Raw genomic sequence first — 15,752 nt, forward strand, 5'->3', positions numbered from 1 at the left:
TGAAACAGCTGAAAGTATATTTTTAAGGTGCAAAAGTTTGACAATACCACAAAAACGGTGATTCAATGACCACAGCAGAAAAAAATTGAACTGGCCTGATCTGCAACTAATTTCGATCGTCACGCCCCTTAATTTTCTACCGTCTTGTTTATCACTGAGCTACTACTACTACTGGGGCCGACGGTAGTGGATGGCCACCGAGCTGAATTAAAGTAAAGCGGTTTTGCATCGCGAAGTTCCAGCTTCCTCGTATTCGCTTCATTTAGAGACCGGGGCAGATTGTTCCTTTAATGAAATTTGTTTCGATACTCATCATTAAATTAGCCATGAAAAATGTGCAATTACCGAGAGGCGGTACCGGCGATCTTTACTCTTACTCTTGGTCTTGTCACGGTGTAGGTACGGCCAGATTAACTGAAGCAGTGCATTAAATAGGTAGCCAATGTACTACCGTCTTGCTAACTGCACACTTTTCCCCGCGGTTGCAGGTTCTCGTTGTTCGATTTTAAATCTTCATCGGGGTCCTCGCAAGTAAGGGGGTCTTTGAGCTGACTGGTAACCAAACTGCTGGCCGGGCCGAGTTGTTCGTCTGAACTACTAAATCATTCTACGGGGTTTCGAAGTCGTCCGGAACAATGCACCAGCGGAAGCCGACCGCGCAGACGTTTCTAGGGTTATAAAATAGCTCAATAATTGGTCGGTGTTAAATCAAGCCGGACCGTATCGCGAATTTGAAAAAATAATGATTTAAAGACAGCAAACGCTCAAGAATTTTCTAAGCTGCATTTTATTCTAATCAGACTACACAAATATTGGAAACAGCCAGAGTTATGGAATGATTTCGAACAATTGATAGTTATAAACCATCCGAAATGCCGAATTGCGAGATATACTTTGAAATCGTCAGCAAAAATTGTCGTCCGCCTTCAGGGGGTAAAATTCTACATTCCCAGCAGATTCAGGTTTGCTCCGTGCATAAGTTCGTGAAAATTTCTTAATTTGGCAAAGGATCCGATCCGGCGACGGATTAAAGTATGAATGCGGAAGTACAAAAACGGCGGGCCTCAACAAATAGATTTTACTCTTCATTAAGTCCCATTATGGGCCAGTTACGTGTTGAGTAGATCTACCTAACTGCTATAGTAGCAAGGATATGCTCAATGGTACAACGACAATGGAGTCCAGTTCATCGCAAACTAGGTGAATCCACCAAATTGATCCAGCAAGTATTGAGCGATTTTGAACAATGCAACATTTACCTAAAATTAAAAAAGAAGAAAACTTATCCAATTTAATTCTACTATGTATAATGCAACATTGCTCAAATCGAACGACAGGCTAACGATGCCTACTCTCACGTGGGCCAGCATGAGGAGCATAGCATTCAACGCTTACGCTCCTCACGCTAGCGTAAGACCAACAGCCGCTGTTGCAATGCGCCGACATTCTGCTACGTACACACTCGCGAACGCACAGCCTCATATCGTCTTTCTGCATAGCCCACTCGCAAGTCAAAAACTCGTGAGCAACTAGCTGCCCGTGGCGCACTGGATGCAGATTTTGCATTACATTAGCTTTTCTCCTTCATCTTCGCCCTCGATTCTACTCACGGGCAGGAGTGCGAGGGACCGGTTTCAGTAGCTCGGGCTGCAACGACGAGCGAGAGAAACGACCGTGGCTGTGATACTTATGCCAGTGTAGAGCACTGTATAAAGAGACTGGCCATAGTAATTCAGTAGCTCGCGAATGCATGCCATCATCAAACCAGTGACACATGTTGCGTATCTTCAATGAGTATCGTTGGTTTAATGACGTGAATTATTGAGTTATATGGCCAGTCTCTCAATTCAGTGCTCTATGCCGGTGTGTTTGTTAGAACGAGTAAGCGTGTGTGAGAAAATTAGATCACACGAGTGTGAGCTTCGCAATACCGATTATAAAGTGGTCGCTGAAGATAAAGGAAGCAGTTAGCAGTGACATTGGTCAGATGAAGATTTGGTGGAAACAAACAAGACCAAGGGCGTGACTGAAGTAGGTGTTTCGACTGATTAACGGTATCCACAGTCAAGTGAGAGAGTTTCTTCGATGAATGATTTGTTTTGTTTTTTTTTTCATGAATATTTTTAATTTTTAGAATGTGCTTTGATTTAGAGAGTTGTTAGAAAATACACCCATTCAAAAGAAATTTCTAAATAATTTAAGCTTTAGAGTAGTCTTTGACTGCTTCTGTCGCACATCCACAGGAGCGTTTTTAAACAATGCGCTTTTAGTCGGAGCTGTGGTCCAAGACGACTTGCACAATTTCATACTACGCTTTAATTTCCATCGTTGAGCTAACATGAGCGATGCAGATCAACGATTGCAGAAGATTGCTGTAGAGAAATTCCGAGGATCAACTTATCCGTATCCGTACGTAAGAGATATACACCACATGTTACTTTGCATCAAAGTGTTTTTTCATAATTCGCGATGACGGAGTTCTACGATCTTTTTTACTCTCAAGATCTTCTCATATGGCGTATGCGAGCAAATCTGTGTTTTTTAATTTCTGCCTTTGCACACTTTAACAAATTTCTATCCTTGCTTCACTCATATCGTAAACTTTTATAGATGGCAATACCGAAAACCGAAACTCCGTCAACGCGAATAGTGTCCGAGTGAATCTGATGCGTCGCGTAGTCATTTTTCCGGTTTTTCGAGCCTAGTACATGGCCCTATCAGGAGCGAACTTCAAGGGTACGGCAGCAATATAGAAGGAATATGATTCGTCTCGACGCATTAGCGCTATCGCGGTGGGTCGGCTTCAGCACAAGTATTCAGTATCATCAAAATCACGGGTTTTGCGTCATCCGGTATCTGTCAGCAGATATGAACAAGTCTACAGAGCATGGATCTGCCTCAGAACAATTGTCGACGATAGCACCGTATCAGTCTAGTTGTTCACGGTCAAGTCTCGAGTCAGAAGATGATGCTGAAGTTGTTGTTGTTGTATGACTCACTTTACGTGCTAGTGAGAATGGCGCAGATATTAAAACATTCTCATTGGTTTTATGGGGCTTATCCATTGATCGCTTACTTACTTTAATGGTGACGGAACGATTTATGGGCTACCGTTCTCCAATCCCCTCGAACATCAGCAGAAAGTGCATCATCCTCGACAGCGCACATCCATCGTGTTGCGGGACCTACTCCGAAGTCTACGGGGTCTTCCAGGTTCCTTCCTGGGGGTTGGTCTTGCAGACCTTGCAAGTCGCCGCCACGAAAAACTATTGAGCAATAAACGAAGAACAAGGAAATTCGGACTGGAACATTCGGAATAGACCCACGTGACGAAAAAGGACTATAGATTGGAAACTCGGGACGTGGAACTGTCGATCTCTCAACTTCCAAGGGAGCACTCGAGCACTCTCCGGCGGAGTGAAGAGTCGCAAGTTCGACGTTGTAGCGCGTGGAGGAGGTGTGGTGCAGAACTCAACGGTACGTTCGTTCAGAGATGGACATACCATCTACCAGAGCTGCGGCAACACACACGAGCTGGGTACAGCTTTCATAGTGAAAGTTCATCAATCAATCCTCGGCCGGTCCTTCAAAAAATTCCATCAGAAATACCCAAATTATTTGCCGCCGACTATCACCAATTGCGAACAGGTTTGTGGGAACTTATCAAGCCGACTTCGTCGAAGGTCGATCTGCGACGGATCAAATATTTACACTGCGGCAGATCTTCCAAAAGGGCTGTGAATACAGAGTTCCCACGCACCATCTGGTCGTTGACTTCAAAGCCGTTGACTACCATCGAACGGAAAGGGTTATGGAAAATCATAGGCGAGAACAGCTTCTCCAGGAAGCTCGTGTAAAACTGATTCAATTTACGATGGATGTTCCACAGTGTTGTGTTTGGATTTCGGGTGGATTGTCAAGTTCATTCGAATCACACAGAGGTGATGGTCTCTCATGTCTGCTGCTCAACATAGCGCTACAAGGTGTTATGAACTGAGCGGATATCAGCAGAGTACGATCTTCAACAAATTCGTCTTCTTTGCCGATGACATGGATATTATCGGCAGAACATCTGTGACGGTAGCTGAACAGTACATCTGACTAAAGTGCGAAGTAGAAAAGATTCGGTTAAAGGTAAATACGTCTAAAACAAAATACGTGCTGGTCAGCGGAATCGAGCGGAATCGACGGCGATGAGTTTAAGGTAGTCGACGAATTTGTCTACCTTGGCTCACTGATAAGGGAGAACAATGATACCAGCCGCGAAATTCGGAGGCGTATTATCAGCGGAAGTTGTGCTTACTATGGACTTCACAAGCAAATGCTGTCGAGCAGACTCCCAGTCCCAGTTCCAGTACAAAGTGCACCCTGTACAAGACGCTTATTAGACCGGTTGTTCTCTACGGGCATAAAACATGGACAATGCTCGAGTAGAAGCTGTGAGTGCTTGGAGTTGGTGGCGTACAGGAGAACGGAGTATGGAAGCGGAGGATGAACCATGAACTCGCACAGCTCTATGGCGAACCCTGTATCTAGAAGATGGCTAGAGCTGGACGAATATGATGGGCAGGGCATGTTGTAATAAAGCCGGACAACTACCCTGCAAAGATGGTGTTTGCCTTAAATCCGGTAGGAACAGGACGACCAGGAGCGCAGCGAGCAAGATGGTTAGACCAGGTGGAGCGAGATCTGGCAGGGAGTATTAGCTGTCCGAGGAATTGGAGAGTGGTAGCCCTCAACCGAGATAACTGGAGAGATATTGTTCAACAGGTTTTGTCTTAGGGCGGCAAGCCTCTTAAGTAAGTAAGTAAGTAAGTAATGGTAAGTCCCAGTCTCCTATTTAAAAGGCCTAAAGGCATGTTTCAAAAACCATCTCCTAAACTAATTAAAACTAAGAAGCATGTTAGATTTCGTGATGATTCTCTCGTTCCTTTCCAGGATTGCACTTCGTGTGCCTCACCTTCCAAGGCATTGTTGAATAGCAGACTGGAGAGTGTATCCCCTTGCTGCAGCCCATCAAACGTCATTGCAGCTGCTGAGGTGTCATCCGCTATTCTGACGCATGATTTTGACTGATTGGCTGGCAAATGAGTGAACATGTGCAAATATATCACCTCTGTTTTCTAACTCCTATCTCTACCTCCACGAGGTGCCGGCTGGGGTACGGTAGCCAAAGTTGCGCACCTGGTGGTACGCAACCTTGGTTGTCGTATGCAGACAGAGAAGGTGGAACACTCGCCGTGTGGTTTCCGGCTACCTAATCATGCAGTTCGGCGCAGGTTTTTCGGAGGGCGCGGCTGCGGGGTGTGGGCACACCGGGAGAGAGTTATTTTCTCAGCTGGCTTAGCACAGAGAGAGAGAGACTCTAAATCGGTCTGTTTTACACAATCTGCAGTTAGGCCCTTTGGCGGTTGGTGCCGAATTGTACGTTTGGGCAAAAATTGAGCCACGGGACCTGATCCTGCCGGGAGTCGGCAAATCAGGAGCCCCTAAGTCAAGGTCTACCTCCGTGCCGATGACTGAATGGCTGGAGGGGTGAAAACATGCCAGTCGCGAACGGAGTGCTTTGGGCATCTTGCCCCTACTGTGCCATGCGGGGCTCTGGTATGGTCGATCTTTGTTGTCCCTTGCGTTTCGTGGGAACAGCATAGTAGTCCTGCCCAATTTCCCTTATGGGTTTTACGCCAAGTGCGTTCTGGCCAATATAATTGGCTTCGCTTACAATTTGCTGTCTGATCTGTGTTGGAGATTGTTTGTGCATATACTCCGCTAGTCAAATAGTTAGGGTCGCACAAATAAATCTTCAACACAAACGGGCAGCAAATTTGTATTTATGCGAAAAACTTTTTAATGGCTCTGTCACCATCGCATTGGTTCAGGAGCCATATTTTCGCAAGGGGTACTTTCATTCGACGGATATTGGAAACCAGAACTTTGCTGCTTTCAGCAAAACTGGTATGACAAATCCTCGTTTGATGCCCAGGGCATGCATATTGTTGCATAGGTCAATAAGTGCATGCCTTATCTCTGAGTTGACTACTCGAGATATTTGTGCAGTCACAGTAGAACTCGTCGTGGATGATGTCCATAGGCGCTATGTCTACTGTTCTGCATACTTACCACACGATGAACCGTCTCCCAGCGACGATTTCAGAAATGTGGTGAGATACTGCCAATCTAATGGGCTTCCGCTCATTGTAGGCAGTGATGCCAATGCCCATCACATCATTTGGGGCAGCTCGGATATCAATCCGAGAGGCTCTGATTTGATGGAATATTTGAGTAGTACCAACCTTGGAATACTCAACATTGGCAATTGTCCAACTTTCATACGAGCTGGTAGAGAGGAAGTGTTAGATATAACACTCTGCTCTAACAGGATCAGTCATGAGTTGGCACAATGGCATGTTTCAAATGAGACACCAATATCTGATCATTGCTTTATATATTTTGATCATTTGGGTGTCTCCTTGAACGCTGCAACCTTTCGCAATCCGAGATTTTCTGACTGGGAACTCTTTGAGGAGGAACTGGCGATGAAATTTCAAGGATTCGAACCGACGATTGAGTCATCGATCGACTTGGATGTGGCTGTAGATGTCACAACATCTTTTATTGCGGAATCTTTTGAAGTAGCTTGCCCGCTAAAAACTATTAAAACGACTAGAGGAACACCGTGGTGGAACTCTCATCTCGCGGAACTAAAAAAACGATGCAGGAGAGCCTGGAATAGACGTCGGAGGGATGGCGTGGAGCCTTTCAAGCAGGCCCGGAAAGCCTATGCAAAGGCTCTACGGTCTTCAGCACGCACGAGCTGGCACAGGTTCTGTAGCAACGTTTCCAGTTTCGGCGAGGCAAGTCGACTTAATAAAATACTGTCAAAATCGAAAGATTATCAGGTTAATAACATTCGAAGTTCGAACGGTGAATACTGTTCGAATGACAATGAAATCCTGGAATGTCTCTTTTATAGTCACTTTCCGGGCTGTGTGGAACCTGAAGTTCGAAACGATCCAGAAATCGTTTTAGGTGGCTTAGACTCATGGGCTTTTGCTCGGAGACTTGTCACAACTGAAGCGATTGAGTGGGCCGTGAACAGCTTCTCTCCATACAAATCTCCTGGAACAGATGGAATATACCCTATTCTACTGCAGAAAGGATTCAAGTACTTCAAACACATTCTGAGAAGGATGTTTGTGTGTAGTATTGCTATTGGGTACATCCCAACTCAATGGCGTGAAATAACCATTAAGTTCATTCCTAAAGGTGGACGCGCGACATACGAGCAAGCAAAAAGTTTTAGACCAATCAGTCTAACGTCATTCTTGCTTAAATCACTTGAGCGGATTGTTGATCACCACATCCGCGAAACAAGCTTAGTAGAAGTTCCTCTTCATTCAGCACAACATGCTTATCAAAGTGGCAAATCTACAACCACTTTATTACATGATGTGGTGGATAAAATTGAGGTTGCTTTTTCACAAAAGGAATCTTGCTTAGGAACTTTTTTGGATATTGAAGGCACGTTTGATAACGTATCTTTCGCTTCCATTTTGGAGGCTGCTCGTTATCATAATGTGCCTTCAATAATCATAAAGTGGATAGAACAAATGCTTAGTAACCGATTGCTTTTTTCGTCCTTACGGCAAGCAAGCATTTGGAAGCAAAGTGTTTGTGGATGTCCACAAGGTGGCGTTCTCTCGCCTCTTTTATGGAACCTTGTGGCGGACGGCCTATTGAGGAAACTCAATGGTCTAGGCTATCCGTCATATGGTTTTGCGGATGACTATCTCATCCTAGTAGTTGGAAAGTGCATAAGCACATTATTTGACTTAATGCAGCAGGCACTACGCGTCGTGGAAACGTGGTGCCGAGAAACTGCACTTTCGGTAAATCCGAGCAAAACATCTATCGTCTTATTTTCAAGACGTAGAAATACCAATGGAGCTCGCGCTCTGCGCTTTTACGATTCGGATGTTGATGTTGTGAACGAAGTGAAGTACGTGGGGTTGATTCTCAACTCCAAGCTTGACTGGTCCACAAATATTGACTTCCGAATTAAAAAAGCGTGCATGGCCTTTGGGCAATGTAGACGAGCAATTGGCAACTCTTGGGGGCTTAAACCCAAATACATACACTGGTTATACACGGTCGTTGTCAGACCAATACTGGCGTATGGTTGTCTTGTATGGTGGCAGAGAGGGGAAGTTGTGACTGTCCAGACAAAGCTAAACCATCTTCAAAGGATGTGTTTAATGGCAATGTCTGGTGCATTTACTACAACTCCTACTGCCGCCCTAGAAGCTATTTTCAATATTAAACCTCTACACTTCCACCTGAAGCAAGAGGCACTAATATGTGCTTATCGACTACACGCGATTGGCCTTTGGCAGTCTGTGGACGGTTCCACTGGTCATACTCGATTGTGGTCGCAAATTGTTGCTGAGGACAAGTTTGCCCTTGCTCCTAGCGATGTAACGCTCATGCGTACTTTCCCGTATAGGACTTTCTCAAGTGACTTCCCTCCTAGAGAGGATTGGATGTCAGGCTACATGGAAAGGAAAATTTCCGACTATGTGGTCTGTTATACCGATGGTTCCTTGTACGAAGGTCGCGCGGGTGCTGGTGTTTACTGCCGTGAGCTAGAATTGGAGGAATCCTATTCGTTGGGTAGTTACTGCACCGTTTTTCAAGCTGAAATCTTTGCAATTATGTGCGGAGCTCAGTTTGCACTTCAGAAAGAACTGATAGGCAAGATTATCTACTTCTGTTCTGACAGTCAAGCCGCTATAAAAGCCCTTTGTGCGGCTAATTCTAAATCTAAAACAGTCATCGCCTGCCACACCCAATTAGAAGAACTAAGCATTCTAAATGCCGTTCATCTGGTTTGGGTTCCTGGCCATTCTGGTATAACCGGAAATGAATGGGCTGATGAACTAGCAAGATCTGGAGCAGAAAAGTCGGTTTTCGGACCGGAACCTGCTTTACCAATTGCGGCATGTTGGATAAAACAAAAGATTCGATCTTGGTTTTCATCTGAACATGTACGTTATTGGGAAAATCTTGAAACTTGTCGTCAAACGAAAAGTTTCATTGTTAAGCCTTGTGAGAAGGTTGCGAAATTTCTTTTGCAACACTCAAAGGTAAATTGCAGTATTCTTGTCAGATCACTGACTGGTCACTGCAGGCTAAATTATCATATGGCTACGATTCAGCGAGCTGAATCGTTTCATTGTAATTTATGTGAATCCGACTACGGTACACCATATCACGTAATGTGCAACTGTCCTGCAGTAGCACAATTGCGTCATAGGATCTTTGGATCCTACGTCTTAAATGAATCGGATTTTAGGAAACTAAAATTACGAGACATTTTGATGTTCCTTACCGAAAGCGGTATTGAGCTATAAGCTCTTATTTATCATGAGTGTACCCCCCAGGGGGTGTACTTTTGATAAGTTAACTACCAAGGATTGCAGTATCCCTTCGGGGGTACAAAAATCTCTCGGTATATATATGTTTGTGTTTGTCCAAATTCCTCATCCACCCCTTCCTATTCCTCCTGTTTTCCTTCCCGTCCTCATCAGGTAAATGATGACACGGGCAAGATGGGCAAGGCACAAATCTTCCACATGATTGTGAGGAACGTGCTGCTCGAGCCAAAGATGCTGATACCTGATAGATTTCGTGATGATTCTCTCGTTCCTTTCCAGGATTGCACTTCGTGTGCCTCACCTTCCAAGGCATTGTTGAATAGCAGACTGGAGAGTGTATCCCCTTGCTGCAGCCCATCAAACGTCATTGCAGCTGCTGAGGTGTCATCCGCTATTCTGACGCATGATTTTGACCCATCCAGCGTCGCAAGAATTAGTTTTGTCGAAAAATCATGTTCTAGCGTTATCTGCCATAGCTCTTTTTGTTTGACTGAATCGTACGCTGCCTTAAGGCCCAGACATAATGCATACGGATTTTACTACGTTGCGGAAAATTGATCCGTATGCATTGTGTCTAGGCCTTTAAAGTCCACAAACAGATTATGAATGTGCTTTCGAAGATTCGAGAAGCATCTTCAAGCTGCATGCATCTGCTAGCAACGTACAACGAACATTCTAGGCACTTCTTTCCTATGCCAGCAATGTATTTCGTCGAACCTTCCCGAAGTTGCCCGAGATGACCAGAGTGTCGCGCCGTGTAGTATAAATACGGGCGTTTAACAGAATGCATAAGAAGAAGTATTTCAACCGTCTTAGAGACAACATCGATTTAACCACCGTAATAACAACAAGTGATTAGAACTAAGTGAAAGTGTCACATTGTGTAAAAGTATAGTTAAATGAAAGTAGTGTTAAGTAAAGGTGATCTTTTCTCGATATCCGAAAGAATTGCAGTTTCGTCCCCAGTCGGTAAACCGTTCCGGCTAGGATTTAGTGTTTTACGTGACCGAGGGTGGAAGGGTTGCCTCTGGACTCTAACATCTACAGTGGTGTGGCTATCCGTCCGGCTGTTGTTACCGTGACTTTTGTTCCAACGGCGGTAAGAAGGCACCGCTCACCCACCCGCCTTCACATGTTGGCATTGGTGCCAACGAATTTTTTACGGCGGTAGCGTGAATCCAAGCAATCCTGAATTAGCGTTCACTGACTCCGCTTAATGCCGATCCAGATGAATCTAAAGCCTTGACACCTAGGTACTGCAGCTGTCGTCCCGTCGCGATTCCGAAGATAGTATTCCATGATTAATAGGTCTATAGATCCCTAATTAATAGTGAAACAGAATATTAAAGAGAGGCGTACCGCTAATATGGAAGAAGTGCTCGATACAGTACCTCTATAAACCCCAGCAAATGGACCAGGAAGCATACGGACCATGGTGCTACCGAGATTTACTCAAGAAGCGACGGTAAAGTTCGAGTGGTGATCGTGTGAAAAAAGGATGATTACTGTCAACGAACGATCTACAAGATTCGTGTACTGCCCATCTCCGCCACCTCTAATCTATAATCAACGTCGGGGGGGGGGGGGGGGGGGGGGGGGGTACTGAGTCTTCTCCATCAGTTCGCCGTATCGTATTGGCCTGATTAAACGACGCAAAGTTTTAATTCTTGATGGGAGCAACAATCCCATTTTAACGGCCTCATCGCGAAAACACGGTTGTCGGCAACCTATGAGCCATCAGCTTATTATCAGTTGTGTAGTTTAAAAAGCATCCTCTTTTTTGATCCAGAAGACCTTTTGAGGACCGGATTCAGAAGAGTCGGTCATGACCGTCCCCAATAGAACAACAAGCAGACGGAAAATATCGAAACCCGAAGCAGTTAGGATTCGAAGTAGCTGTATGTTTCAGTTTGAGATGGTCGAAACAGCATTCCGACGACGAAAGGCCTCCGCTGATATCTATAATCAATAAGCAGAACAATTTGCAGAAACGCTGAAAGATGTCGCTGGTTAGTGTTACGGATTAAAAAAGGCGGACATCAGCTTTTACGAAGAAACTATTATGTTTTACAATGTTCCTGCTACAGGATCTAGGCGGATGCTAGGCGGTGCTTGCTTGATAGAGTCAGTAGGATCGTTACACTGGCCTCGTAATTTTCCTGTACTCTAAACAGCCGGCTGCGAAGTCTGTCGATAAAGAAGGGTAAGGTCTAATGACGGTTTAAGCCCACGACTTTGCTTTTGCTACAGGATCACCACTACCAACTAAATGATCGGATATATGCATCATATCTTTCTGATATTCCTTGATACAAACTGGCTGTTCAAAGGTTCCAGAATGTTTCCAGGGTGATGGTATGGGTATGTTTCTCCAAAATTTTAAGGTTCCATTGATGTTCAATAATCCTGGTGTTAAAATCAACGTGCTAAATGTTACATCGTTAATGTTTCGAAGAACCATTTGCTTCCCATCGTCAAAAAACACTGCAAGAATGCACCGTACTGCTTCCAGCAACATTCTGCACCGTCTCACCAGGCGAAAGCTATCATAGGCTTGGTGTCAGGACAATTTCCCTGATTTTATTTCTTCGGAAGAGTGGGCTGCCTCTTCGTTTGATTTGAACCCTCTCTAACGCTATGGATTGACTGTGAATACTTTCAAATAACGCTTGGAGAATATTTGGGATGAAATGCCGTGCGTGCCAGCTGTAACGCTTTTTAACAACGATTGCGACTGGTAATGAAAGCAAAAGGAGAAAGATTTGAATTGGACTAATGTAAGACAAATGTTATGAATGGGTCATTCCACGGGAAATTTACAGTCAAAATTTTTTTTCTCTTCGGGATATTTTTTTTACGTTCTTTGTTCAAAAAAAATCGACACGTATTTTTGCATTTCGATGTTACTGTTGGAATTCGCAAGATATGATTTTTTAAAATATTGTAATCCTAAAAAATCACTATTTTTTAAATCCTGATTGTAAACATAGTTTGTAATATCAAAAAATGACTTTCTATCAGATGTGTTCACTATTCCACAAGCTTCCAAAATTGGTATACCATACCTCCTCTCGATTGTTTTTCAATAGTTAAATAGTGCATTTTTATAAACAATTGCAATTTTTTCAAAGTTGGAACTTTTTTTTCTCGATTTTTTTTACTTTAAAATATTTGTTCATCTTTCTCGAAGAAGCATGCAAAATTTGGAAATAGAGAAATGAAAACTCTAGAAGCTATGAATTTTTATATCGATGCGCGCACGTTAATGCAAACGAGCGGACGAACGCGCGTGCTTCAACGACATGTTACACTTAATAGCATCAAAGGCGGCCTCGTTATGAAGCTGCCCGTGGGTTAGAACATCGATTGAGCATCACCGCTCGCTTCACATTAACACACGCGCTGAGACATAAAAACTCATAATTTCCAGAGTTTTCATTTCTCCATTTCCAAATTTTGCATGCTTTTTCGAGAAAGATGAACAAATATTTTAAAGTAAAAAAAATCGTGAAAAAAAAGTTCCAACTTTGAAAAAATTGCAATTGTTTATAAAAATACACTATTTAACTATTGAAAAACAATCGAGAGAAGGTATGGTATACCAATTTTGAAAGCTTGTGGAATAGTGAACACATCTGGTAGAAAGTCATTTTTTGATATTACAAACTATGTTTACAATCAGTATTTACAAAATAGTGATTTTTTTCGGATTACAATATTTAAAAAAATCATATCTTGCGAATTCCAACAGTAACATCGAAATGCAAAAATACGTGTCGATTTTTTTTGAACAAAGAACGTAAAAAAATATCCCGAAGAGAAAAAAAAATTTTGACTGTAAATTTCCCGTGGAATGACCCGAATATATTTTACACGAAATAGACTCAAAATAAGAATTTATCTAAGCGTCTTATTTTTATGACCATTTACTTTATTGACGTCAGGATAAAATATTAAACAATTTCTAAAAGTTTCGTTTCAAGTTATCTTACAAGGTCAAAAACCAAGCTCGGATTTTGTAGCCCACAAACAGTGGAACAGGCACGACAAGAGAATACGTAACATATCCCAATCCTGACCACGCTACCGCTCGAAAAGGTCCTCCCATTGTCGTTCGGACTCGTGGAGAACGTTTATAATCATTATGAGTTGACGCCCCTCTTTAACCGGGTGCAGTTAGGCTATTTCAATGAATTTATGAAGTGCAGCCATTCCGCTCGCTGCCTGGCAAAGAGTTTATCTTGCAAATTAAATCTCGCATCTTACGACGATAAGTAACGAAGTACGTGCCACAGTCTACAAAGTTATCCTCTCGAAACGGTTGATGATACAGACAGGATAGAACCTTGAGCTCATCATTGCAAAGCTGCTACCAACAAACGAAACGGTTTCCTCGTATGTTCGAAGGGAACCAAAACAATTCCTCGCCTCATCACAAGCAAATTTCCTAGAATTGGCACTCATTTAACCTACTTTTGCATCGTTAACGATTTTTTTTCGTTCATTTCGGTCGCAATGCCAAACACTCGAAGCGTCTTTTTTTTCTCGGTTCCCAGCTTGACGTAATGGTTTCGTTGGAAAATGATTTATGACTGCTAATTGGAGGAAGGTCCAAAACGACCGTTGCTTCCCCTCCGGAGGCGGACGGTGCACAATTACAACCACCTCCGCAGCTCTACAGTTAGTTTGTGTTCGCAAAACTGCAGCGTGATGAAGCATGGAGTGTGTTTTAGAGCAAAACAGGAAATATAAAACTTCACTCAACAAAAGGTAAAACAAACGAAAGAAGCTGCTGCGCGTTTAATTATGACACTCCGCCTTTTGGTGTGGTCAATCTTAAACCGAGAAAACAAATAGCTAGGTGTGAGCAATTTGCCCTTGATCAACCAGTACCCATTTAAGTATTGTTCAATCCTTCAGATAGCCAACAAAACAAAAAACAAATCAAAGCACTTGTGAAGGTTAAAACTTTATTCGTTAATTTTCGATTTGTTGATGATTGGAAACAATGCCAATTGGTAGATAAACTAGTTACGACGCCCTTAGCATCGATCAGATCAAAACCAGTTTCAAGCTGGACAAGTTTCACTTTCGAATTATAGTACCATCAATTAAAGGGGGCAACAAGTCCTTGATTACTATCGGGCCACCAACTGACAAACTGCTAGTTAGCGTCATATTCGATCAATGAATGTCGCATGCAAATCGATCAGTCAATTAAACTGCCAGCCTCATCCGCCGCAGTCGCGTAGCACAAATTGATGACGAAAGCATTCTTCCACACCAGCCAATTAAACTCATTAGTGCTCGAAAACAATCCTTCAGGCTCGATTGGAATGGCAGTATCCGATGAAGTAGATTGTGTGGGAATTAAATTAAATCGAACCATTTAAGGGCGGTTCATGCCAAACAACATCGACCCCCGATTTTTGTTTTTTTTTTTTTGGTTTTTGTTTTTTGGGTTATAGATTGTGTCCAACGATCCCGGTTGGAAACAGGCAGCGAGCGAGCGGTGTAGAAGATACCGTGTAACGTACCCATTAAGCATCCGCTCGGATCGATTCTCATAAGAGAGAAAACAATCAGCATAATTGACAACCCCCGGGGCGAAATCGCATTTCATTTCTCGATTTGCGCGCCCCGAAATCAGCGCGCGGATGCGAAATCCTTCACTGCTCGGTGTGCTGCACACCCTGTCTCGGTCCAGCAGCCTGCCAGCCGGGCATCATTAACCATTTATATTCAAATTTATGATTCCATATCATTTCGAATTCGAAAATTGGTCGTTTTGAAGCAATGCAAAATGGCAGATAACTGGAATAGGTTCGAGTTGGCTGTTGTAGCACACCGGCAGATTATGGCCAGTGTTAGTGCGTATTTCTATTTAAACTAGTAATTAAGGGTTTGTATTAACTTCTGGTTGGTTATAAATAACGCTGATTTTCCTAGTGGAAAGGCATCGTAAACAAATAACTAGTAGTTGAATCAAAACGCAGGTTTTCATCGGTGGATTCGACGTTAACTGCTGGATCTTCCCTAAACTAAATCCTACTCCAATGTTAGTGTCTTAAAAAAAGTAAATATTTGATTTGAATAAACAGTTGAGCTCTTAAATAAAATATTTAAAAGTCTTTCTAATTTTACCATGACTTCCTTGTGAATCAATATTAAAAAAAATAAATAAAATGTTGCTATAACCGCAGAAAAAAATAGTTACTCCCCTCCGTGACAATGCTAGCGAAGCATTGCCGTGACCAGGATTCGAACCTGGGTTACTACGGCCACAACGTAGGGTCCTAACCACTAGACGATCACGGC

The 15,752-nt window shown here is 43.2% G+C and overlaps 1 non-coding gene across 1 annotated transcript; it reads right to left on the bottom strand.

Moving 5' to 3' along the window:
* Positions 1–15,680: 15,680 nt before the first annotated feature.
* Positions 15,681–15,752, bottom strand: Trnah-gug (transfer RNA histidin (anticodon GUG)). The gene has a single exon. It is a non-coding gene; the product is annotated as a tRNA-His (tRNA).

Source organism: Sabethes cyaneus, chromosome 3 (assembly GCF_943734655.1).
Source record: "Sabethes cyaneus chromosome 3, idSabCyanKW18_F2, whole genome shotgun sequence".
NCBI classification, from domain to species: Eukaryota; Metazoa; Arthropoda; class Insecta; order Diptera; family Culicidae; genus Sabethes; species Sabethes cyaneus.